We start from the raw sequence: 27,482 nt of genomic DNA on the forward strand, positions 1-27,482 counted from the left end.
ACTACTTATTTATGATGAGATGAATTTTGTAACTCATGAAAAATGTCAAACCTGATCAGGACTCAAACACAGAAACTTATAAATGAAAATTTATGTATGTATTTGTTCCGCTCGATGATTTTTTCTAGTTAAAAAATTAAATCTTCAATTATCTAAATTAATATATATTAAAAAAATAATAAACACTACATATTTAAAAAAATTATATTAATGAAAATAATATTTTTAATAACCTAATTCTTTCTCGAGCATTATTAAACAAAAAAAGTAATTTATAATAAAATCTATTTTTTATGACTACCGCTGATTAATTAAATACTAATAATTAATTCTAAAATAAATACTAATATCTCTACGATGTACATTTTTTTTAACAATTACCTCTTTAAGAAAAAAACTAGTTTCTAAATGTTTAGATATGTAGTTTGAATATCTGCTGTTTGTTTTAATTTATAAATTATTTACAACAAAATAATATTAAATGTATTTATTTTTCTTATAATTTTATTTATTTTTTTTAATTGAATCAATAAAAGTAATTAACTTAAAAAGAAAGGTAGTCTCTTAATTTATAAGTTACAAATTAATACAATTTTAAAAAATGATCAAAAATGCATTTCTCTATATTAAAACAAAATAAATCGTAGCTACGTTATACTTGTAAGTTAATTTATCGATGGATTAAGTAGATGAAAAAGTTTTATAATTACATAAAACATACTATAAATTAAAAAATAAACCGATTCAAATTTATTAATAATAAAATTTCAAACATTTTTTCGGTTAAGTGCAACTTCCGATACAAAAAATATCTTAACAATATGAAATACATGATTTTTTAATTCCTTTATAAGCTATTTACATTAATAAATTCACACTATCCTTATCGTAAAATTAAACAATAACAAGTTACTGAATCAAAATCAATTTCATAAAATTAATTCTAGTAAAAAATCAAGCTAAGAAAAATAATCAAACAATTTTAATATTCTGACTATATTAATTGTCTATAATAAATTAAAATTTATTTTGATTACATATCAAATTAAATTTTATTTAAGACATTCAATTTTATTTATTTATGACATTGTTCAACAATGTATTATTTTATTTAAATACTATTTGCTATTTATATATTTATTCGAAATTTCAGATAAATATAATATTGATTTATGATAATATGAATTGAAATAACTTCTCTAGTAATAGCTTATGATACTCAGCTCACGTTACATATTTAATGAGCTTATTAATGCAAAATAAAAACATTAAATATTATATTATCTTATTGAATAGTAATAATAGTAATTATTATTATATTTTTTATGACATCTTGAGTAGATACGTTTGTAGTTTTGTTTTTTAATTATGTTATTTATTTGTAGGTAAACTACAACGAATATAACCAAATTCTTTGTCAATAAAACAATTTTTTTTTTTAATAAAATGTTTATTAATCTTTAGTGTATTATAAGTAATAAGAGGGGGTAAATAGAATCATAAAATGAAAGAATACATAAAAAAAGGATTATTATTGTCTACAACTAATTATAGTTATTTTATTTAAGATTATCGGGAGAGAAATTGAAAGTAATTTTTTCTGTTAAAATAATCTAGATTTAAAAAAAATCAAATCCAATATTTTTAGTTTAATAAATCAACATTATTAAGAGATCAGCAACTGATATATATATATATATATATATATATATATATATATATTCAAGTGGAGTTTACAATTTTTTTTTAGTTTTGATTAATTTTCTTTTTAAAAATAAATTAAAAAAAGAGTATAGATATTTTGATTGCTTAACCAAATGATAATGATTAGTAATAAATAAAATAAAAAAAACATTAAGGTTTAATGCACGTTATTAAATACATAAGATTAAAACGTTAAATTTGAAAACAATTTTTAAACAAACTTTACACATTTATAGTTTAAACTGAAAATTATTTTAATTTAGCATAAATATTAATTACGATCGGAATAATTTATAGATTGATCGATTAGTGTAATATTAATCGCTTGCTTTAATAAATAAAATAATTAATGAGTAAGTAATATCAGAAAAATAAATTGATGTTAAATAAAAATAATTCTGTAATGAAAAAGAAATCTAATTTGCCATTAGGGGTAACGTAATACAAACCTAGGTTATATGAGAAATAACTGCATAGAACTGTAACTGATTCGATACAATTATTTTGAAATGCGTAATTGTACACGAATTTGTTTTAGTTAGTCAAGAATAAATCACGTAAATGTAGAACAGAAAGGTTTTGAAAGCTGCATTTATATTCAATTAGTCTTATGTGATTAGGTTAAATAATATTTAATCTGTATTATTATATAAAGACAAGAATTTATGTATTTCTACTTAGGATCCTGACTGTTTAGCAGAGGTCCATCTGTGCAAAATTTTTGTTGAATAAAACGTATTATTTTTTTTCGAATAAACAAAAATATTGTAATTTACAAATTTTTAACTATATTTTATAGTACAATAAGTATCTTAGCTTAAAAAATATTGAATGCAGCATTTATTAACCACCTTATTAAAATAACTGATCAATTTAATTTATTAAGACAGATGAAACAATTACGAACTACAAGAATAGTTTATAAAACTATCTGACTGTATTATATAAAATAACAATATATAATTTAAAAAAATATTATTTAATTATAAAAAACTTATTTGAAGATCTTAAAATATATATACTCTTCTTTATTTAAAACGCTAATTTTTTTCTAGCATGCAATTATTTAACATTATTTTTCTGCTAATTTCACGAACATATTTAAGAAAAGAAAAATCAATTATCAATAAAAAATCTAGCACGACTTAAAAACGAACATTCTAATATTGTTATTACTGTTCTCTCAATTATTAATTCATTTCAACAAAGTTATTATTTCTAACTTCTACTTACACTACATACGCTAAATTAATATAATTTATCTTGTGTTTTGGCGGTTTTATGGCATATTCTTTTTTTAATTACTAAAAAGTTAGTTTTTTCGACATCTTGGAGTCTTACACTTGAATAAAAAAATTGATATTTATATATTTTATGCGTTTTAGTAAACCTTATATTAGTGCGTTTGAACCAACTTGATAGCTTATACCGTAATAATTACAAAATTTTAATCTTAGCGGCCATTTTGAAGTGAACCCGATGCGATCGCAGCTATGCATGTATTTTTGTAATCTTCTAACGATTCTTAATCCGAATCCGAAACAAAAAGTGTTCATACACAAACATATTGAATTCAATAACTAACTGTTCGTTCGTTAAAAGAACCGAAAAAATTACCGGCGGGAAATCTTTAATTACAATACTAAAAATATTTCCTACGTAAACTGTTAATATTTAAATTTAAATATGTTATTTTATTATAATAAAAGTAAAATTCAATTTATAAAATAGTAGTTCAGAAGTAAATAAAATTCAATGATACTTGGTAAATTGTGCTGAAATGCCTCTCCTCCTTTAGAATTTTTAAAAAATGTACTGAAGATTGTTTTTAATTGTACTTTATTATTATCTATTAATATATTTGGATAAAATAAATTCGATTATACATAAATCACAAAAAAAAGCAATGAGACTGTTAGAAACTCCTTTTTTTCAAAAATATTCATTACTTTTTTTTTGTGCGAATTTTATGATTTTTAACATTTGCTTATTTATCTAATATAACTGTTTATTTTCGGTACAGTACATCATAAAAAGAGGTAGACGCAGGCCCCTAACAAATATTTTAAGGTATTTAAATTTTGGGTGTATATTTATGATAGTACATTCCTGTTAAGTACATTTATGAACAATATATTCCCTAAGAAATACGTACTTAAGGATTCCAATAGGATAAAAATTACTTGAATCACGGTACGCAATGTAAGTTTAGTTAATATCGGTTGGGTCTTCTTGCGTTAAATCTGAAATAAAACAAACTTTAATTTACTCAATTCATCTGAAACGAAAAACGACTTGAATCTAATCATTATCGGTAATATTCCGTATATTTTCTTTGCAGTACAAATAAGAAACAATTAAAATTCTGTATCAATCGGATTCAATGTTTTTTCTTATAAAACTAATTACTGAAGTTATAAAAAAATAATATTCATAAATGAGTTCTTTGATATCTATAGTTTCTAGAATTCATTTTCATTTTGATGAGCAAACACTGCTTGCCAATGTCATTCTATAAAAATGTCTAAAGAATAAAAAAAAAAACGCATAGATTAAATTTCGTATAAAAGAACAGCAAGGAAAGATCTGTAATGCATGTATGTACAGCTGTGGAAATACCCGTTAAGAATTCCACTCCAGACGTGGCGTTTTGAACAGCTACTATGTAGGAAAAACGAAAATCCGAGAAGTCCAGAGGCACAACTCTCCCGACTAAAATATTAAGGATGTAGTAAGTAATAATAAACATCCCTAAATCCTTAGCACGGATCCAGTCGGCTTCTAAACCATATCTAAAAAAGTAGGGTTTTATACCAATTACTGCGATGTAATAACCGATGCAATAATTTAAAATTATTTTAAGAAGAAGGATATACTTGCACATGGAAAGCGAAATAGGACAAGATAATAGGGATATACTTGCAATTAAACCCTCTAATGGGAATCCAAGGCTCCTCCAGGTAAGTGAGTTCCTAACCCGACCATTTTGGAAATTTGTTTATATTTACAAAGAATGGAAAAAGTACATTACTAATCAACGATTTTGGGTTACACAAATCAAAAATTTGGAGCAAAAAATCGTTTTACCATCAGATAAAAAAGTTCCTCAAAAGCCGGTTCAATCTTCCTTAAGGAAATCCATAGTCAACTTCCAGAATTATAATATAGAACGTAAAAATAGCCAACTGAAATGAAAAGTTTTCATCTATTGACATCCTCACTAAACACTTGTTCCTTGATAGGGTGGTGCTAGTATAATAATTCTGCAATTTACATTTTCATACAGATAATAAACCAATCATTATTATTATAGTTAATAAATAATACATACTTTCGGTTCGAAGTAACTGGTCATTTAATTCATAAATATCGATCGAAGACACAAATGTCTCCGAAATATTTCTGGAAACCAGAGGATTTCTTTAATATCGTATTTTTCTAGCATAATTATTACGTACGTATTTTATGAATACATACAATCTACTACCCACAAGAATAACATATAACGATGTATTTAATCTATATGCAGATTTACAACTATACCTTATAAGATGTTTTTGAGGATGTTGGCTTAGAATTTACTTGATATACGATTATTCTAACTGTTTAATTCTCTATAAGAAAATATATTTTGTAGTTTTAAACTGCAGTACATTTAATTAAATGGTTGCTCCATTTTATTTTAAAAATTACGCATTCCTTATTACTTATAGTCCACGTCCAGCTCCAGTCAACCGAAAAAACATATCGGTTTTTCGAATTATCGATGCAATGATTTAAAAATAAGCGAAATTAACAAGCTAGTGATAGTGAGTTCTTAATAACCATGATGCCTATTATAATTAATATAAAAACTAAGTCACTCATGAACCGTTTACATACAATTTTGAAATTAAACTTACATTCCGACTGCTAAACACTTCCGCTGTTATAAAAAAAATAAATAATAAAACATACCTAAAAAACAATAAAAATTTTACCACAGTTTGTAAAAGAAAACTAAACCTTCTATATATTAAAACTTTTCTTTCTTTTTGCGATGAGTTTCAAACAATTTCGATTTTTTAGTTTTATAAAAACAAGATCTATTGTTTGCCATTTTGATACGTTTAATAATAATAAGTGTTCTGCCCAAAGGCAGGATTTCACATGGCCGCCCTCCATTCTGCTCGATTCTGTGCCATCCGTTTAATTTTATAGCAAATTTCTTCCCTTTTTATATTGTCTATCATTTTCATTCGTCTCCACCTCTTGCTTTCCTCCCCGTTACAAATCTTCTCAATGTCGTCACCAACAGGCAGTCATGTCTCTGCCAGTGTCCCAACCAACTGCATTTTCTTCTTTTTATTATTTCAATAATCACCCTCTCTTCTCCTACTCTACGAAGCACCTCCTCATTCCAAACTCTCTCCGTCCAACTGATCTTTTCCATCCTCCTCCAAACCCACATTTCAAAGGCCTCCAATCTTCTCTCTTCTAGAGAGCCCATGTCTCTGCCCCATAAAGGGAAACACTCCACACAAAACATTTTGCAAGTTTTTTCCTTAGTCGCAGATCTAGTTTGCTACATAGCACTCTGAATTTTGCTGAATGCTTCCTTTGCTCTAGCAATTCGTACTTTAACTTCCTGATCACACGTCATATCTTCCTTAATGATGCACTCCAGGTACTTGAAGGATGCCACTTGCTCAACTTTATTTCCCTCAATCCTAATTGTTGTCCTTTTGGTTGATTTGCGAATTATCATGCTTTTTGTCTTCTTTGTATTTATCTTCATCCCATACTCCTCGCAGGTTTGATTTATTCTTCTCAACATGATAATGTACTCACTCTTTGCCAACACTGTCATGTCATCAGCGAACCTAACGTACTCTATCCTTCCTTCCTCCAATATTTACACCTAATTAACAGTTAGACTCTTTTCAATTATCGCTTTTATACGTTTAACTCGTCATGTATCTTATCTATCAATTAAGTATAACTGAAACTATTAATTTGTACCAATTTCATGAAAACCAGGATAGCAGTAATGAAGTTACATGCCATAACCAAATAAAAATATGTACATATGCGCACAGGATTATCATAAAACCTTATTCAGAAGTCTAGCAAAAATACATCCTTATTAGTATCTTAGCGACTCTGAGAAGGTAAGGATGTACAGTAGTTCTAAACGAATACCTACAAGCTTATAAGAATAAATTTTATCCTTTACTCGATGATTTCAGTCCGTCTTTTTTCTATCTCCTTGCACGCACAAACGGCATATCTAATTATTACGAAACTTGCTGAAAACTATTACTAATGCATTCTTATTTAATCGGAGCTAAGTTTCAACAGAAAACTTTGACGAAGTTGTATACTCGTTTTGGAAAAATAGAAAACAATCCTTGCAAAATTAAGTATACTTCAAGTATTGAACAAAAACTACATAGTAAGCTTAATATTTTGTTTGACTGTGGAACAGTAAAATAACATTTTGTGAAATAAATATTTGTTTTGAAAATATGAAATCTGAAACCTAATTTTTAACGAACTGTACTTTGACAGTATCTAAGACGCAAAATGAGGAAATCCAGAAGTTTCCTAATATTTAGAAACTTTGAAAACTGGATAATCGATTTCCTCAGGAGGAACTTTTCCAGTCACATCCTGAATACGTTACAATCAAAAGAGAAATATACCGATAAGTATTCTAAAAATAGCAAAAATCATCTCTTTATAAAATTCTAAAAGAAAGACCATTAGAACTGTCGAAATTTTCAATATACAGGCGGACACTTCATGTAAACTGACTAAAATTCAATTTTTTATGATTTAACCTAAGAAACTGTTGAACCAGATCGATAAAATTTACAGATTAGAATTTTTCCAAGTTCTTTATCATGATATAAAATCCAATAAAACTGAAGAGATAGAAAATTATAAGTTATCCATGTTCCAATTAAGTTTATATTTTAATTTTGTTTTGTGATTGTATTATTACGAGTAAAAGTGTCACAGAGCTACTAAAAGGCTTACCTTACCGTGTGAAAGGATGACAGATTGAGACCTAGCCAGTTCAATTTTATCAATATCGCTTTCTCTTTACGTATACCAGAGATAATTTTCATTATTATAATTTTCTAATTAGATGCAATTCTAATTTATTATTCGATTCTAAAAGTAGAAGTTCATCCATCGTGATCCATATTACAGTCTACGTCCATTGTCTAATACTTTTTAGATACTCCTACTGACTTAATATATGTAGAAGAAAAAAAACTTAATTAGGTTCCACATCATTTTTTATACGAGGAATCTCACCAAGAAGATCATAAAATATATAGACGGATGGATTATGACTACTAACGTTTTTAATTTCCTATTCAATTAAAACGTTTAGGTAGTCTTTGGTTCTGTACAATCTATTTTGATGTAACTTAGTTATCAGGTACGCTGTCTGTAATCATATAAACTTGTACAATATGTATTTATAAGTACATATCGTATTTGCTAAAATGAAAATTTAATTTTTTCAATAGTAATGTAGTTTTTTTTTGACTGAAAGGCTATTTTTAATGTTATTTTTTAATGTCTAAATTTAATTTATGACAATATTATTAAGATATATAATATATATAATTATCTTTGTTTCATAGCTGCTCAAAATATATTTACATACACCTCATAAGTGCGCACAGTATTTTCCTTTGCAGTTATTAATTTCATAATATATATATATATATATATATATATGTGCACAGATTCAAAATTCCACGGCAATCTCTCGGGAGATGATTCTAAAGCCAAAAATAAAAAAAATGTTCATATAAACATAGGTCAGAAAACGGTTCGTCAGGGAGTTTCGGCTCGCAAAATATTTAACATTGCTTTCTGCTTCCTCTGTGAAATTAAACCATACTAAAATTCTTGGGGTACAAATCGACGGGTAAATTTGGTACTTTCTTATGAATTTTGATCAAAGAAATTGAATAAAAGTGGTCCCATACCTCTATCTTACTTAGGTTTTAAGAAAACGGGGTAAAACACGAAAAGGTCTTGTCGGGAAATACACTTTTTTTGATTTCGAATAAATAACTTTATTAATTTACCAATAAACAAATAAAAATTTTTAATTAACGTTATAAAGAATTTAATTCTACGAAAACTGATGTAAATAACGACTATTAAAATTTTACAAACATTTGAGAAGTTCAACTTAAATTACAAATAAAACACACAAATTACATCGGAATTAATGAAAAGCAAGAATTTTTAAATAGAAAATGTATCAGTTTTTAATTTAGTAGTTAATAAGATCGAAAAGTAAAAGAATAAATTACAACTTCGTAACTCGGTTGATTGATAAGATAACTAAGGTTTTTTTTATTGTCGATGATAGAAGTAGTGGAGAAATCAAACCAGACTTTTTACTTATGAGACAACACTGCTCATCACTGTATGACTAATAATACAATGAATGTCGTTACTCACAGGAAAAAGAAAACTCTGATGAGCATCACTTTGTATTTGAATTTTTATAGAGCGATAAGAAAGATTGGGGCTGATTACGTAAATAAGGTTAATGCATTTTTATTTTTCAAACAGGGCAATATAAATATTTTTTCCACTCAGTAGGAATATTGCTTATTTAGTGATATCTACATATTACGTGCAATTAAAAAAATAGGTATAACAAACAACTTGTTTTTTAGACTATAAAAATGTTTTATAAATCATTTTATAGAATATAATTTTACAAAATAAATCATTTTGTATACGACGAGAGATCTTACATGAAAACTACTTAATTTCTGGAATTATCCCTTTTAATAATTACTATGCTTCCCTGGGATTAGCGCTTAAAGGTTTTAGAACTACTGTTTCAAGCTGATCAATGAAATATGCAGCCGATAACGAGTAAGTAAATGTGGTACATGAATATGTATGTATGTAGGTGCATCCGCATGCGAGCACACGGTGGTTCGCTATATTGAGGTAAAATTAAGTATTTTAATAATGATGACAAAATCTTAATTAAAAAGGGATCTTAGCAAGTACAGAAAAAAAGTTACTAGAAAAATATAATTATAAAAGACACAAGATTGTTGACTATTTTTAAAAGAATTACGACAACTCAGAGGTAACTATTCTCAGAAGTAACTGAATTCTCAAAGGCAATTAAAGAATACAAGATTGCACTATAAATGTAAAAATAGAAAATGGGAAACAGACCCTGATGAGATTAAATATATCCTATTAGCATTTCTTAACATGGAATTAAATCTCCTAATCCCAAATTTTAATCTGACGTTTAATAATAGTACTGTAATAAGAAAAAACTGAAATCTGGAACGAAACATTATTACATTTACTACAATAAAAAACGGAAGATATTGCGACATATTTTTAATGATTATCGGATTTTTTAGTAATATTAACTGCAATCTGATGAAAATATAATTAAAATCATTATAATAATTAAAAGATATCTCTTATTTTGTATTTTTCACAGCTTAGTATATTTTTCACGTTTTAATTTAACCTGTGTGAAGGATAAGACCGGTTATTGTCATAGATTAGGATTGAATACGGTAAGAAATTCTGAAATAGAATATGTAAAATGTAATTTTAAACGTTTTTAATTCAAAATTTTGCAAATCAAGAAGTGATTGATAATCTAAAATAATGATTATTAAAATTATAAATAAGTGCGCCATCTTCATTACCGCCACACCCAAAACAGCAATATAATATTTACACTGCTATTATTATTATTATTTTCTACACTGCTACAATATTTTTCTCCCCAATTTCTTTTCTTTTCAGTCTTATATTTTCCTTAAAAAATTTCATTCTATCTTAAATTCTATGTAATTATAATAAAAGAAAAAGTGAAACATTTCGATACTGTTCAATGAATGAGACACAAATTGGTTCCTAAAAAAAAATTAATAAAAAATTCAGCCAACCAGACATAAATAGGGAGCTTATAATTACAATACACTGTTTTGTTTACAAGGATGAAATAAGGAAAAAACTATTTGTCATAATGAAATTCAAGAATGTAGGTTTGTGATGTTCACAAAACACGTGGAAAAAACTTTACATCCAATTTTTTATCACTCAGCTTTTTATTTTATCTCTCAGTTTGTAATAACGTAATTCAAAAGGTACTTTGACATGAAAAAAAATAGAATAATGGCAGTTTTTAAAAGTACTAAAAAGAATTTGTTGTGCACTGTTTAAAAGTTTTTTATCTATAATCATTTAGATCTTATAATAATTTATAAAAAAAAAATAGTCAAGGGATATGTGCATAGCACATCTGAGTCTTAATCTGTTTGGTAACCTAAATAATAAGATTATTCTACAAATTAAATTTATTTTGTAAAAATCAGCTGTTTTTTTTTTTTTGTACAACAATAATGTTACATTTGCACACTTTTGAATAGCAATGCACAAAGAAGTTTTGTATACCGTTGAAATCGACGTAATTTGCTTTATTGCAGTATAAATTTTTGTTCTGAAACATGAAAAAAAAGAAGAAAAATAGCGATTGGAAATCACTACTACATTGAGATATCGAAATGCGTTTCGTAGCCTAACTGCATACACAACGTAAGACCCAGAATCGGGTCTCAAAGCAGTCAACCTTTTAATAGTAAAATTACATAGAGTAAAACACAGTGTTACCCATATCGCCAAGTTATATATATTTGGCTGAAATATTGATAACTTTAAATATTTGACTTATATAATTACATTAAGAAAAAACTTAACTGACTTAATGAATGTAAGTGAAATCAATGTTCATAATAGGGTTGACTCGAGATTTTGTGCAGTACAGTTCTGCCTCAGATCGTTCTGTCATTGTTTTGCCGTTTCTCGTTGCTTTTTTGTTAGATTTTTGGTTTTATTTAGTTGTGGCTTATTTGGTCGCCATGTTAACCGTCTAAGCTATTGAGTTGTTCGTTACAATTGACTATAATTGTACGTTTCGTGGTTATTTTCGTCCTTCCTGATTTTGTTATTTTAACTGTGACTTTTTTTGCTGCTTAGTGTTTTTGCAACCGTACTGTGTGCATTTGGTGGCCTACGGTCTACTGGTAGCCATGGTACGGTTTACTTACAGTCATGTTGTTTGTTTACTTTTTTGATTATGTTCTCAGGACGTTTCCTTGCCTTAGTGATTTAGTTACTTAGTGATTTTTTGTAACTGTTTTATGTGTACTTCGTGTTATTTAACTGTATATTCCACGGTTACTAAGGCTTATTTATTGGATGTCATCATGTTTGTTTACCACTTTTTTATTTATACTTTTTGCTTTGAATTACACTTTTTTCTGCTTTGTTTTTTTATTTTGGACACTTATTGGTGTTTTTGGAAGAGTTTGGACTTATTTTGATGGTTCTTGAGTGTTGGGTGTGTATTTATTCTCTTAGAACAATATTAGCTTACGGTTGCTAGAGTCCATTTACTAGGTAGCCAAGTAACTCGTAATCCATTTGTTGACGTTTTACAATTTTTTGGTTTTTTGGGCCGCCTAGTCGGTGGTTTTTGTGGTGAACCTAGGAAGTGCCTTCATTGTGGAAGCAGTGGGCACCGTATTGGAGGCCGGGAATGTGTCTATCGTCACTCATGAGGTGCATGAAGATAACTGCCGATACGTGAGTGATGACTCATGATTTAGTGTGGGCCGCGGAGTGGTTGACTGTGGTGACTGAGGGAAACGTGAGGATAAAGGACAGCCCCCTGCGGAGCTACCGTTCGTCTGTGCTTGCATGGATGGGCGGTAGTGATGGGGTATGGGGACTCCTGAATCTCTGCGTTGAAAAAGACCGAGTCCCGGTGGGGATGTCCTCTTCGGAGTATCCCAGATTGAGGCATTGGCGTCAAGACCGAGTCCCGACTTCTGGGGTGTGGTCCTGGTTACCTCGCCCTAAGGGTTAGAGGCAGGCATATAGTGAAGATCCAATCGGCAAACCGACCTGCCATTACGGAGATACTACCGCCAGACGGGAAGGCCTGTTAGAGTATATGGACACTTTCCGGGGCTGCGATCAACGCAGCCCCGAAAAGTGATCCCTTGATCGCAGGTCCGGCCCAGTGGTGAGGGGGAAAAATGCACATAATAGACTGTTATTATTTACAATGGATTAATGTTTTTTGGGAGTGACATGAAGAAGAAATACGATACGAAAATCAAATTGTAGGCCTGAAATTAAATTTTAGATGGGAAAATGAAGAAAAACAAACTACCTTCATAGCATTTAATAATATAGAATAGGACATAATGTTAATTGGTTAAAAAAAAATGAGATGAAATACTTGTAAACAGTTTATCAAAAAAGAATCAGGTAAAAGAGTAAAAAAAAAAAAAAACGAGAATAAAAAAGTATATGGTATATATAAAGTAAATGGATATAACTTATCCCCGTCTATTTTGAATTTATACACGAAATAAACAATAAAGGAAGAATTAAAAGACAAATTTGTGTCAGACATAACAGTCTACTGGGGAAAAAATATTAACATTCGCAGGAAATGCTATTTTTGTTATTGTCTATTGAAAATAGGTTTATATTATATGAACTAATGACAGTTTCGAATTCACTGCCATGGAAAAATATTTAATCTGTACGTAAAAAAAGATAATGAAATATTACAGAGAGAAATATAAATATAATACAAAAAACCACAGCATACCACAATTTGCAAAATTTTGTTGTTTAGATGGAAAAATTACAGCAGAAGGATAAAATAACGAAAGCGAAAAAAACTAAAGTCTGTTTTACGGTTAAAACGTAATATACTATTACAAAGCACAAAAATATAGGAATCTGAAAGATATTCTTAAAAACCATTTTTGCAGAGTGAATTGCTTTACGGCATCACAATATTGGCACAATAAAAAAAAAATATTTTGTGGAATGTAGTATTACAGAAAAATACCAAATGATATGAAGGATACGTAAGAAGAATTCGGGAGGAAATAAAACATCTAAAGCAGATTTTCACAAAAAAAAAGTGAAGATAAGATTTACATATTAAGGTACTTAGGGTAATTAATCTGTGGACTGAACTGTAGAGGATAAAAATTGTAAATTAAAATAAAGAGTAGAACATATTAAACAGAAAATTGAGGATGTTAGCGATACGTCAATGTTAAAGGTTAGCACTGATTATCTAACTTGTGGAGGGCGGCGGCTTGATGAAATATCTCGTATCTGTAACATGTATTATGAAAAAGGTACGTGCTACAGATTCAAGTGTGGGTCCGCATTAATAAAAAGAGCATCCGGCTGTAAATATTTCCGTGCAACCTTCTCCACCTACGCCCCCCACAAAAAAGTAAATATGAAGAAGAAACTTTTTATTTAATTAAATAAGCGACTGTTATAAGAAAATCTATTTTTTTTTTAATATATAATATTGCCGCCTACTCGAAAAAGATGACGTATACAATCGAAATAAATTGCCTAAGAATAAATAGAATGATAAATTTTATCAAAAGAAGAACGATTATAATTAAATTTAAATCAAAATTTCCAATTACAGTTAACGGATATAATTTCAGTACGCATTGCACGACAAAATCATTTATCGCGTCACCTCATTGAATGGTAATAACGAGTAAATTTATAGAGCCATGTTCAATTAGGCGAGAATAACAGCTTGATTTGGACCTGGCTGCGGTATGACTGGTAGGGGCAAGAAAGGGGTGGTATGGGAAGGAAAAGCTGAAGCTGGTGGAACGTGGTTTAAATTTAGCACAGCGCGCTCACTATATGAAGACAGCGACTGCAGACAAGCGTGTTGAGCGATACGAGAGCAGCAAAACACAACACCAGCGCCGCTCGCATTCGGTATAATATTAATACTACTACTATAACACCGATCTCAGCTGCTGTCTCTTAAATTCAAAACCGACAAACATACATACACTACTTCTATATAACACCTCCAGCTGAGAAATAAATTTATCCGCTAACGACAATGCTCTATATGAGCGCACACAACATACCTCCCACGTATAACATATTTCACATCAGCGCATAACATTAAGTCACCAGCGATCACAGAATATTAAATTTATATTCGTCCTTCAATAATTAAACTCTGAACTAAAATATGTTTGACAGAATCTAGTATATATTTTCAACTTCTCAAATTACTTACAAAATGAGATAAATTAACGCTTTGATATTTTTAGCTGTAACAAAAACAATACTGTGCTTTAATTATAATTATCAAAGACAAAATATGAAGTCATAATAAATTTTCATAAAAATAACCATTACAATTTATTTATCTGATTTGTTTTTTTTTTTAAATCAGAGCAATTTAACTAACGTCGACATTTGCAAATTAAAATGCTTATTTAAAGCATGTATCTAAGTTTACACTGGTTTTAGTTTATAACTGGTTTAGTTTATAATTTTTAGGGGTAATGTTCAAAAGAAAAAAAAATTTTTTGTATAAAACGTTTGTAAAAAATTTACTCCAGAGAAAATTATGCTAAGTTCTATTTACTTCAGCTACATAACATTAGTAACGCTAATAATTACATAATATAAAAAAGCATCAATTTCCAGTACCAATTAATCATATTTTTATTATAAGTATTAACCTTTGTAGAACTGAATTGGTTTAGGACATAAAGTGGTATTATTAAGCAACTATGTAGAATTTCCCTCACATAAATAAGATAAAACAATATATTAAAATTTTACACATTTCTACGACTAATTTAGTCCTGCGAATGGGCAACACCTTGTAGAGACACCTTCACTGCAAAGTAATGGAAGACCAATGGTGTGGAAGTGCAGGTGATGCCAAGAGTTGGGCTGGCACTCGCAGTGCAGGACGAGAAACGCTTTTTGTGTGGGCTCGGCAAGGGTAAAGAAGGCGAAAACCAAACAACTCGAAATTGGTCCTCCAAGCTGGCAGTTGATCTTAGGGCTCATCATCATGTGGTATTCTGCTTGCTGGCAAGTCCCTAGCATTATTGTTGTCTCCATCTGTTTCTGTCCCATGCTTTTCTTTTCGTCTCATCGTAACCTTCACTGTTCTTTATGTAATTTTTATCTCAGCCTCGTCCTTCCTCTTTTTTTTTACCTTCAACGGAGCCTTCAAGAATTGTATTTATTATTTATTTTCCCCTAATTATGTGCCCGATCCAGTTTCATTTCCTCCTTCTGATAGTCGCCAATATTATTCTATTTTCATTCATTCTTCATAATACTTCAATGTTACTTACTCTGTCCACCCATTTTATCTTTTCCATCCACCTCTAGACCCACATCTCAAAATACTCGGTCTTATCTTTTCCTTTTCCCCCAGTGCCCATGATTCACTACCGTACCAAAGTATAATCCAAACACAACATTTTACCGATCTTTTCTTCAAATTCAGATCCTTGTTGCTGCAGAGTAGGGTTTTCTTTCTAAAAATGGCTTCCTTTGCCATTTGAATTTCTCGTCTTAATCTCTTCTTTTAGTTTCCACTCTTCAGTTATTACACTCACGAGATATTTACATCTTTTTACTTGTTGATACAATTTTAAGAGAATTAAATGTAATTTTTCCTTCTTCTGTTACAACATCCATATCTTCCCTCTCATTCACCTTCATAACTTTTGTTTTCCTACGTTTATTTTCATTCCATATTCCTTCATCTCTACTTCCAGTGCTTTTATCATTCCTTATAATGTCTGAGTGTTTTCAGCTACAATCAGCAGATCGTCAGAAAATCTGACACAATTTATATTTCTTCCACCTATGCTTATTCCTTTTTGGCAATTCAATATTTCTTTCAACATTTCCTCAACGTAAAGGGTGAACAGTGTTGGTGATAAACAGCCTTGCCTCACCCTCCTGCCTAATTCTAACCTATTTGTGAGATACACATTTATTTTCACAGCTGCTTTTTGCTTCATATACAACTCTCTCTGATCAGGCTCCTATCCTTCCATCTTAGGGATGACATCCCTAAATCGTAATAAATTGTTTGTTCAGAGATCCGGACAACAAGCCTCGAAATTAGATAGGAGAACGGTTATAAAAAAAACATAAAAGTTTATGTCAAAAAATAAAATGAAATTCGGAACCTGAAATATTAGAAAGTTGTATGCTTCTGGAGCTGCAAAGGCACAAGAAATGGAACAGAACACTTACAGTATGGATGTAGTGGCTCTCAAAGAAATACGATCGCCAAATGAGCGACTGTTTACTGCAGACTTCTCCATCGTGTATAATGAAGAACACAAGTGTGATACGGGAGCGGGAATGAGAAACTGCTATGTTAACAGTCTGTTGAAGCAGTAAGCGAGAGGGTTTGTTATGTCAGTTAAGAAGGAGATTCAGGAACACATCAATTATTAGCTTCAATCATGTCCCGACTGAAGAAATAGATGAAGAAATAAAAGGATATTTTTTACTATTTACTCGAACATACATACGTTAAAATCCTACGCAAGGGGGCAAATGAAAATGGACTGAGATTGGCATTGTTTACTGCTGCGAAAGATCTAAGGATAATAAGAACTTTCTTCCCTCAAAAGAACATCCGTAAACAATCACGGAGTTCTCCAGACGGTAAAACAAAGCACTAAATTAATCATGGACAGCGGGACAAAAGCCCTGTGACCGTTATCAGGGCATCGAGAGGAGCAGAAGTAGGCACCGTACCTCATCCTAGTTAAACTGAGGCAGAGAATGGCTTCGTGCAATAGGAAAGTAGAACGTATCTAGTCAATATACAATGGATATGGACCTCACACAGGATCCAAATAAAATGGTACAATATCGAGTAGAAATTAGAAACAGATTTAGTGAAATGGAGAGCAACAAAGAGGATGAGGAGATGTAAGACCAATTTAATTAAAAAATAAAATTAAACAATTTACTAGTATTTTGGTTTGTAACCAAATTTCGTAAAACTGTTTTATTCATGTTCCAAAGATTACTCCAATTTACAGCTGTCGTAATTTATTTTTGTTGATAAGAATTGCATTTTGTACTTGTGCGAAAAATTCCAAACATGATCGAGATTCGAAATTAGGACTTTCCAGATAAAATTTGAAAACCTTATGAAATAAAGTAAGCAAAAAAGAGTTCATGTCCGAGTTCGAAAAATGTAGTACAAAAAAGGACAAAAACACAACTGAAATAAAGAAACTGTCACTTTATGAAAGAGTTTTCGTTGGAAAACAACTAGTAATTAACGAGATTATTAATTAAGAGACGGGGTCTTTTTTGGAATTCCCCCAAAAAACACTTAATTTTTTAACCAATCGGCCAAAAATCGATGTAGTCTAAATATCCAATAAGAATTACGTGGGAATTTGCATGTTTCAAAATCAAAAATAAAAATTGGTACTTTTTGTTTCTTGACTCTCAAAAGTTTGCAAGTTTTTCAACTGGAAATACCTGTAAACAGCAAGAACTATTGATATTAACAAAAACCAGTTGGAGAAATAACCCAACAACCCGAAATATTCATTTATATTTATTTATTTTATAAATTAAAGCCGTTATTACCGTTCAGATAATACTTCAGAGGATGAATGAGGATGATATGTATGAATGTAAATGAAGTGTAGTCTTGTACATTCTCAGTTCGACCATTCCTGAGATGTGTGATTAACTGAAACCCAACCACCACCAAAGAACACAGGTATCTACGATCTAGTATTCAAATCCGTGTAAAAATAACTTTACTAGGACTTAAACGCTGGAACTCCCGACTTCCAAATCAGCTGATTTGGGAAGACGCGTTCACCACTAGACCAACCCGGTGGGTTCGTTAATTTTGACTAATAAACAGTAATGTTTTGTGAGTATTTAAATAATAATTCTGTAATTATTGCAATTATTTATTATTTAAATAATAAAAAAAAATATCGTTAATTAGTCGAGGTTAGCGAGCGTAGGTTATATTTGGTTAGTTTTTAAAATATGTTATTATGGAGAATGTTTAAAATGACCGGTATAAAACAGCATGTTAGTGCATTATTTTTTCAACCTGGTTATTGTTAATAATCCCTGCTATTTTTAAACATGCATATTCCCACCTAATTCTTATTGGATATTAAAAATACATCGATTTTTGGCTCACAGGTTAAAAAATTAAATGTTTTTTTTGGAGGGAATTCCGAAACAAATCCAAGAGAAGTTTAATGAAAAGTAATTAGGTACTATAAAAGCAAGATTTTAGCTAATCCGACAAAAGATATGAACCAATTATAGAAATGGTATACCCGTTTTCAAGAAACAAGGATCCTGCACCATACTTAATAGTGAAACTGAGGAATGTATTATTTCTAATTTTCTTCTCACTGTATCATGTAGTACATTAGGATGCACAAAACCACCCGACAGGTCAGATGATATTCAAATCGGAAAAAATGAATTCTGTTCATTACAGGGACCGACTGTGTCGAGAATATCATTATTTTCTGAGAAAGTAACTCTTGATTGGAATCATTGGCACCTCAATTGTTATACATTAATCACAGTCATTAAAAAAGACTACGAAAAGTGGTGTAAAGCAAGAAATTAATATTTATAAAATCCAGATGGATTATATCGTTTCACTTTCGTATGAAAAACAATAATTATACAACTAAAAAAGGTAATCTGATATTAGACGTAAAGAGTACCGTATTCAATACATAAATATAAATTCAATTTTATATCGCCCTATATAGATAACAACCGTATCTATAAAAAAGGACGGTACAGTGAATTATAAAATATGAATTGAAAACACTTCAAACGAGTTTACGATAAAATTTTCCAGTAAAAAAGAAGAAAGCACCACAATATCAAACAACAAACATTTTTTTGGATGATATCTGCAGCAAAATTTTCCCCATATAAAAATGTTAATATAATGAAGAGCGAGAGAACTGGAATACTCTGATAGTAGTGTTCACAAACCCAGCAAAACACGCATTATTACAACAGTTATTAGCGCCTGTTTTGGCTGTGAATACAGCCAGAATTGAATTTACAATATTCGAAACTTTTCCCCCACCCCTTAACAGAATACCAAACAAGCAAAAACAGAACAGAAACGGACTGTATATATGGTACACAACGACCAGATGTGGCAACCATGTAGCACATGCTGTGGCAGCCACGACGACCAAGCAGACGACAGAGGCGGTATACCTCCTCCCTCGACTTACCGACCACAACCCCCACCAGATCATTCCTTCTCTTTCTCTATCGGGCCCCTAACCATCCGTTCATTTATTTTTTACCAAATTAAAAACCATAAAAGAAAATGCCGCATATAATGTTACATTTCTTTAACATTAAATTCATAATAAATTTAATAATCAACGAATATTCATACTAATAGAAAAGAGTTACCCCATTATAAAAATGATAAATGATTTACGTAGATTTTTTTAAATCAAGACAATCTAATTGTATTTTAATAGATATATAAAAATTCCTAAAATGTTAAAAATTTCATTCATTTTACGCTACTGGTTACCACTACAAAAAATGAACTATTCTGTGATTGTGTAGGACCTTGGTTCATGTACAGGTACTAAACAAGTATTTATTTTTAACTGACCAAGTATCCATCTTTGTATATTGTTTGTTAAGGATCTATTAAGAGCAACATCTCGATTCCCCCACGAGGGGAGAAGATCCCACCTCGTAGCGTGTCCGGTCGCTACACCACCCCTTCCGTTCCTAGCCAGTTGTGGCTTTAACGGAGGACATCTTCTCGCCCTCAAACTGATTGTGCCACACAGCTTTCAGTCTAGGCCCCGCAGAGATGCCCCGAGGGACATCTACATCGGTAAAAATTCACCCCGAGATGACTTTTACGTGTTTATGACTTCAGAATGAAGACAACGGACACCTGCAGCTACCAGGTCGCCCTCAAGAACTAAGCTAGGAAACCTAACCGCGGAAAGAAGACCCAGCGCCTAGATCAACTATTAAAGAGCCACTTTCTGAATGTCTCAGATCCGTACTAACAACTACAACAATAAAATTTCCCACTAAAGTTTGTACATCGAAATTTACACCTAGCTCCCTTAAGAACCCCGCTTAATACTCAAAATGAGTTTCTATCTGACTCCGCTTCGGTCTGTCCGGGAGAGGAGAATTAACGCCTACCCCCCCACAGCGCCATCACGGAGTCCCGCGTGACATTCACCATCTTTCGCAGACCGCCGCCAAGACTCCCCCGCATACCACCGAAGCAATACCAAGAGAGGCCATGCCGACAGTGTCGTTAGCTCATTTGTGCCCCCGTCTATTAAGAGCAACAGTTAAAAGCAGTTGAACTGAATCCATACACGGAAAAAAATTAAAAACGGTGTATTAGGATTAATATTCATAAAATACATATTTTACAGCCATCCTACGGAAGCAGGGAAAAATAGACTTAAATGTTATATATATTAAAATAAACAAAAATTTATAAACTATTTATAATTTATTGTGTTTCAATTATTCTTCATAAATTTTCGAAGAAAGTACGCTATTATTATGGTATGAGCGGGGATGAAAATGAATTTCCTTTAAGTTTTGAAGTATTAGAAGTACGAAAACACCATTCAGTTAAATTGGGGTTTCATTATACTCGTGTATATATACCAGGTCAAGTCGTTCTTAGGTTACGCTCAATTCAAGAACGACAATAGCCAACATAACCTCAATTTAAGGTTAACACAGTGAGTATGTAGTGTACGCGTTTATGCAGTGAATCACTGCTTAAACGCGTATACCTTAGGGATGAGTGAATTGAAACTTCATGCTTGTGCGTAGGGTCAGCTGGTTAATCGAAAATATGAAGTGCATTGTACTCTGAAAATCAATGCGTTTCTGACTGCGAAATGTGAGGGCGTCGAAAAAGAAAAGTCGGTCTTTTGAATGTTCTCCAGAGGTCCAAAATGACGTCATTTTAAGACATGTTTCAATTTTGGAAAAAGGAAAAAGTCACAAGGACTCAAATCAGGTGAAAAGGGGGGTTGAGGACCGTAGGAATGCGTTTTGAGGTAAAAAACTCCGTGATGGAAATGGCCGTGTGACAAGGAGGATTGTCATGATGAAGCATCCACTTGTCTGCAATGTCTGGTCTCACGCGAATCACTCTCTTCCTTAGCCTTTCAAGGACACCTTTGTAAAACACTTGGTTGACAGTTTGTCCTGGAGGAACAAATTCTTTATGCACAATACCCCTACTGTCAAAAAAGAAAATCAGCATGGTTTTGATCTTTGATTTGCTCATTCGACATTTTTTCGGTCGAGGAGATGACGGAGTGTGCCACTCTTCGCTTTGCCGCTTTGTTTCAGAATCGTACTCACATATCCAGGGTTTATCACCTGTGATCACACGATTGAAGAATTCTTGGTCATTGTCAATTCTCTAAAGAAGTTCAACGCACACGTTTCTTCGATTGTCCTTCTGTTCCTTTGTAAGGTTTTTCGACATCAATTTAGCACAATCCTTTTGCATGTCCAAATCGTCTGTCAAAATTTGATGTACGGTGAAAGTGTTTAAATTTAACTGTTCACTCATCATCCTTATTGTTAAACGACGGTCTGATCTCACAAGAACCCTAATACGCTCAACGGTTTCGTCAGATTCTGAAGTTGAAGGTCTCCCTGAGCGAGGTTGATCTTCAACGTGTCTCGGCCTTCCAAAAATGATTTGTGCCAGCGGAAAACTTGTGCTCTTGATAAGCAATGTTCCCCATAGGTCTGTTCCGACTTTTCAAAGGTCACACTCGCGGATTCCCCAAGTTTTAACACAAAACTTGATTGCACAATGTTGCTCTAAATTCCGATGCTCCATTTTTGTAACACGCAACAAAAACACAACTTCACTGATGGCGCTGTCAAAAATAATTTGTTGGTTGAACGGAGTTGAAACTCGTACTAAGCATGTGGAAGGGATGAACAAACCGATCTGGCACAGACCGGTAGACACAGCGTTGCCAGATTGCTCGCAGTGTTACCAATCTCGTTACGTTTCTCACACTCCTCGTATTTGCATACTGCCTTTTACTTATCGTGGGTGTAAAAATCATATACACCTTCAATAGTAATTTCTAAAATTATTATTAATGAAAAGTTTTAATATTTGTAGAAGCTCGCTAAGAATATGCGCGTATTAAATCACAACTACTTCGTGTAGCTTGTATTTTATTTATTCTTTTGGTAGTCAGTGTAGTTGGCTTTGGCTGACAATTTATAATTCTTATTTTATTTATATAATCGAGAAGGTACGTTTATAACTTAAGACTTCTATACAAAAATAAAAAAAACAATAAGTGGACCATGATTATGAAACACTCATACAAAAAATTAAACAGTAACACTGGTTTTCTTATTCCATGCAACAAATATTTACCCAATAAATATAGATCAATATCTATGAACAGTAAGTTTGTATACGCACACGTGATAAAAGAAGTTTGAAAAGGTTATGTATAAATGTTAATAAAAAAAATGAATCTAAATTTTCCATTTCAATCACAAAACAGGATTACACATTTCAGCTGAGAATGTTTACAGTCGTGGATGTCAAATATATTTTTCTGTAAAGCGTATTCATTTTAACCTCTTTTAATAATATATGAAATACTAGGTTAATCTTTTTATTCCTTTACTACTGTCCTTCCGATTTAGACGTGAAATATCGTATTTCTATAAAATTATACCAGTCATCTAATTTAATTAAAGAAAATAATAAAAATCAACAAAGATTTTTCCTTAACTTTAAAAATGTTGAGAGCTCGCTCATTCAAAAATTACTTTCGTAAATTTATCAATGCAAATAATAAGTAATAAGATAAAACTTGAACATAACTTGTTACCTTTTAATTAATTGTAGAGAGCTTTACGCCTGACATACCTGGAATGTAAAGAAAAAATATGTATAAATACAAACATTTTATAAAAAAATTTACACAATGTATTTTATTTTTATATAAAATTGTCCGAAAGTTAATCCCAGAAAATACTAAATAAATTAATAAAAAAAAATATTCGTTTTTAACAAATATTATTTGTTAAATTAATTAATTTTATAAAATAAGCTTTTTTAAAAGTTTTTAAAATAAAAAAAAATTTCTCTACATATCCTTGCTTTCTTTTTTCTTTTTAGCCTCCGGAACCACCATAAGGTATTACTTCAGAAGATATGTAAATGAAGTGTAGTCTTGTACAGTCTCAGGTCTACCGTTCCTGAAATGTGTGGTTAATTGAAACACAACCACCAAAGACCACCGGTAACTACAATCTAGTATTCAAACCATAAAAAATTAACTACCTTTACTAGGATTTAAACCTTAGAACTCTCGACTTCGAAATCAGCTTGTTTGCGACGAAGAGTTCACCACTAGACCAACCCGGTGGGTTTTACACATCCTTCCTGCCGAGAGATACATTTTGATATCTTTTTTGCACTACTTATATACCAATTGATATTTTAAGAAATTTTAGCCGAAAAGTATTACAGCCGGTAGGGTTTACGGAGCAGCCGCCGACAAGAATGAAGATCTCAGATCGGTACATAGGCAGTTCCCAACCAAATCATATTAAAGAAGCTTTATAAGTTTTGAGATACTCTGCATAGATTTTCAAGACACGACTTTCATTCATAGAACCGAAAACGGGAAAGAAAAACAAGGATAAAGAAGAAGGGGTACTTTTTCTTCCCATCCAAAGTTTGCAAGTTTTTCACCCGAAAATAACTGAAAACAGCAGGAAATATTGATATTAACAATAACCAGTTGGAGAAATAAAAGAACCCGATATATTAGTTTTTTATAAATATAATCTAACCAAACTTAACCTACGCTCACTAATTTTGATTAATTAACAGTAATATTTTGTATTTAAATAATAAATTCAGTAATTATTTATTATTTAAATAGTAAAAACATTACCGTTAATTAGTCGAGGTTAGCAAGCGAAGCGAGCGTTAAAGTTAAGTTTGGTTAGATAATATTTATAATTTATATATATAATTATAAGCAATAATGGTTATATTTTTAATATAACCATTAAAATATGTTAATATAGAGAATGTTTAAAATGGCCGGTATAAAACAGCTATTTTGAGTTATTTCTAGGTGAAAACTTGCAAACGTTTGGGAGGGGAAGAAACGAAAAAGTATCAGAAAAGGAATAGTGGAGAGAAAATAACGTTACAAGAGCTTTAAAATTATTCTTTAGATAGAACTGTTTGTTTTTTGCAGTAATTCCTTTGTACGAATATCATCTTCGATGTTGTTAATGCTTTTCCTTATTCTTGATCTCTTCTTTCTTGATTTGGGTCTATAAATACAGGTCAAGCCCTTCTTAAATCATACTCAACGCGTGGAGACCTGTGTGGCCGGTGCGTAAGTTTTGCTATCTGTTTGAAGGTGGTTTACTTCGGACCTATCCGGGTATTCTGTTTCTTATCCGGCGGCTCAATAATGAGGGCGATGATTGAAGTAGCTATCGGATAAACCTGGTACTTCTAATCCGACTTAAGATCTAAATGCAATGCGCATTTAATTTTAAGAAAACGATTAAACAAATTATACCTATATACTGTTAGGAATATTAGTTCAACAATAAAATCCATTGATTTCTCAATCAACTAGTATGTTTATTTTTATGATAATAATTTATTTTCAGGAAAAGATTTTTGAAGTGTATGTTCGGAGTGTCGCTTTATATGGAATTGAAACTTGGACAATCGGAGTATCTGAGAAGAAAAGATTAGAAGCTTTTGAAATGTGGTGCTATAGGAGAATGTTAAAAATCAGATGGGTGGATAAAGTGACAAATGAAGAGGTATTGCGGCAAATAGATGAAGAAAGAAGCATTTGGAAAAATATAGTTAAAAGAAGAGACAGACTTATAGGCCACATACTAAGGCATCCTGGAATAGTCGCTTTAATATTGGATGGACAGGTAGAAGGAAAACATTGTGTAGGTAGGCCACGTTTGGAATATGTAAAACAAATTGTTAGGGATGTAGGATGTAGAGGGTATACTGAAATGAAACGACTAGCACTAGATAGGGAATCTTGGAGAGCTGCATCAAACCAGTCAAATGACTGAAGACAAAAAAAAAAACAATTATTTTTAATCAAGATTAATTTGGGAATTTTTGAATAAAATAATGAACCGGTCTAAATTATTAGTAAGAATATCAAAATGTTACTTTTGATTTAATACACATGAATTCAGAGGATTCGAACTGATGGTTATGGTATATTAAGGGGTTTTTTTTTTGTGAGATTTAGTGTCAACTGAAATTCCATAGAAAACAATGGAATAACAACAAAACTATAAGCTACTTTTTCATAATCATAGAAAGTGATAGCAATAACTTAACCTAGATGTGCTAAAAGAGCAAAAATATACAAGGATATTAAATACAATTTAAACCGGAACATAAAGATTAAATTTAATGAAAATTTAATCTTTATCTGCGCTGAAATTAATGAAAATTAACATTTTCATTAAATTCAACGCAGATAAAATAAATTTACGAAATTAACGTAAAGGTTAAAGTTTAAAAAAATACATTATTATATAACCGAACTGGTAGGGGGATATGGAACGTAGAATGGTGCGAGACGAGGTACGCATTCTAGCTGAGAACAATCAAATCGGCGAATCAAGCGTATAAACAGGCTAGCTGTACCGTACATCATTCTGTAGTAAGGGTACGTAAAGCAAACTGACAGTAGAGGTATGCTGTCACTGGAATACCAACTATATCACAACTCCTTCGATTTACTATGACATTATGAGACAGGATCCATACTATAAACTAATTCACCCATCAAAATGTTCTCTCGCGCGCTTACGCACACATTCATTCACGCACACTAAACCGTTCTATTATTATGCTATAGTATGAACATCGCATCAAATGCCTCGTAAACTTGTACCAAAAGACGGTAACTGAAATAATAATATGCAGTAGCGGTCTGACAAGTACATAAATAATATTTTATGATTAAACATTATTTAAGGAACGGCAGGGCAACGGTTCAAGACATATAACGAATAATAATACGTGAAATATCTCGTATTGTTTTCAATTATTTCATGTACTTTGTAACGAATTATTATCAAGCGTAGATAATAAAAATCAATGCCTTGTAATAAGCCATTTTCAACTCATCCCTGTTATCAAAACTTCAAGGACCAAAATATGCTAGCAACAATAGCTGATCACATAAAAATAGCGTAAAAGTAATCTGTTAGTTTTTAGAACGGCTGATCATAGGTAACAATATATTACTTTGTGTGTGTATATATACAAACATACACTTAAAAGATACAATGTAATACTATAGACTACATTTATTATGAAGAAGTCTAAAGAGTATCAAAATTACGGGTACCTGAAATAGTAATAGTGAGCAGAAAATTATTGTTTCATAAATTGAGAGGGTTCATCACATTACAGTATGGTTGACTTCAAGTTCTTGTTAATGTTCGGTAGTAGCAAGAACTATTTGTTTGGGTAACGTGAATGTGTGTGTCAGTTTAAAAATCTTCTTAAAACCGGCATCAACACATTAATGTTGCTTAAAAACTGTATGGTGAAACATTAATGAATATATTGAGGAAGGGACTAGGTAATTTTTTAAAGGTCCTGACACCTACTAAAGATATAAATTATTATGCTAAATGGTGGGTTAGATTATTATGCTAAACGCTGAAAATATTGAACGGTAAATGATAAAAGGAATTCTGTCGAGGAAACAGAGCCAGAAATATCAGTGGGAGGTATTCTACGC

The 27,482-nt window shown here is 31.1% G+C and overlaps 1 protein-coding gene across 1 annotated transcript in view; it reads right to left on the minus strand.

Annotated features, from left to right (window-relative positions):
* LOC142319467 (E3 ubiquitin-protein ligase MIB1-like) overlaps nucleotides 1-23,571 on the minus strand; it is a 135,106-nt gene extending 111,535 nt beyond the window's left edge. The window contains exon 1 of the mRNA XM_075356781.1: nucleotides 23,544-23,571. The gene's annotated coding sequence lies outside the window, so the exon portion shown is untranslated. The remainder of the gene's footprint in view (nucleotides 1-23,543) is intronic.
* Between the last annotated feature and the right edge of the window lie 3,911 nt (nucleotides 23,572-27,482).

This window comes from Lycorma delicatula, chromosome 2 (genome assembly GCF_047948215.1).
Source record: "Lycorma delicatula isolate Av1 chromosome 2, ASM4794821v1, whole genome shotgun sequence".
In the NCBI taxonomy this organism is placed as follows: domain Eukaryota; kingdom Metazoa; phylum Arthropoda; class Insecta; order Hemiptera; family Fulgoridae; genus Lycorma; species Lycorma delicatula.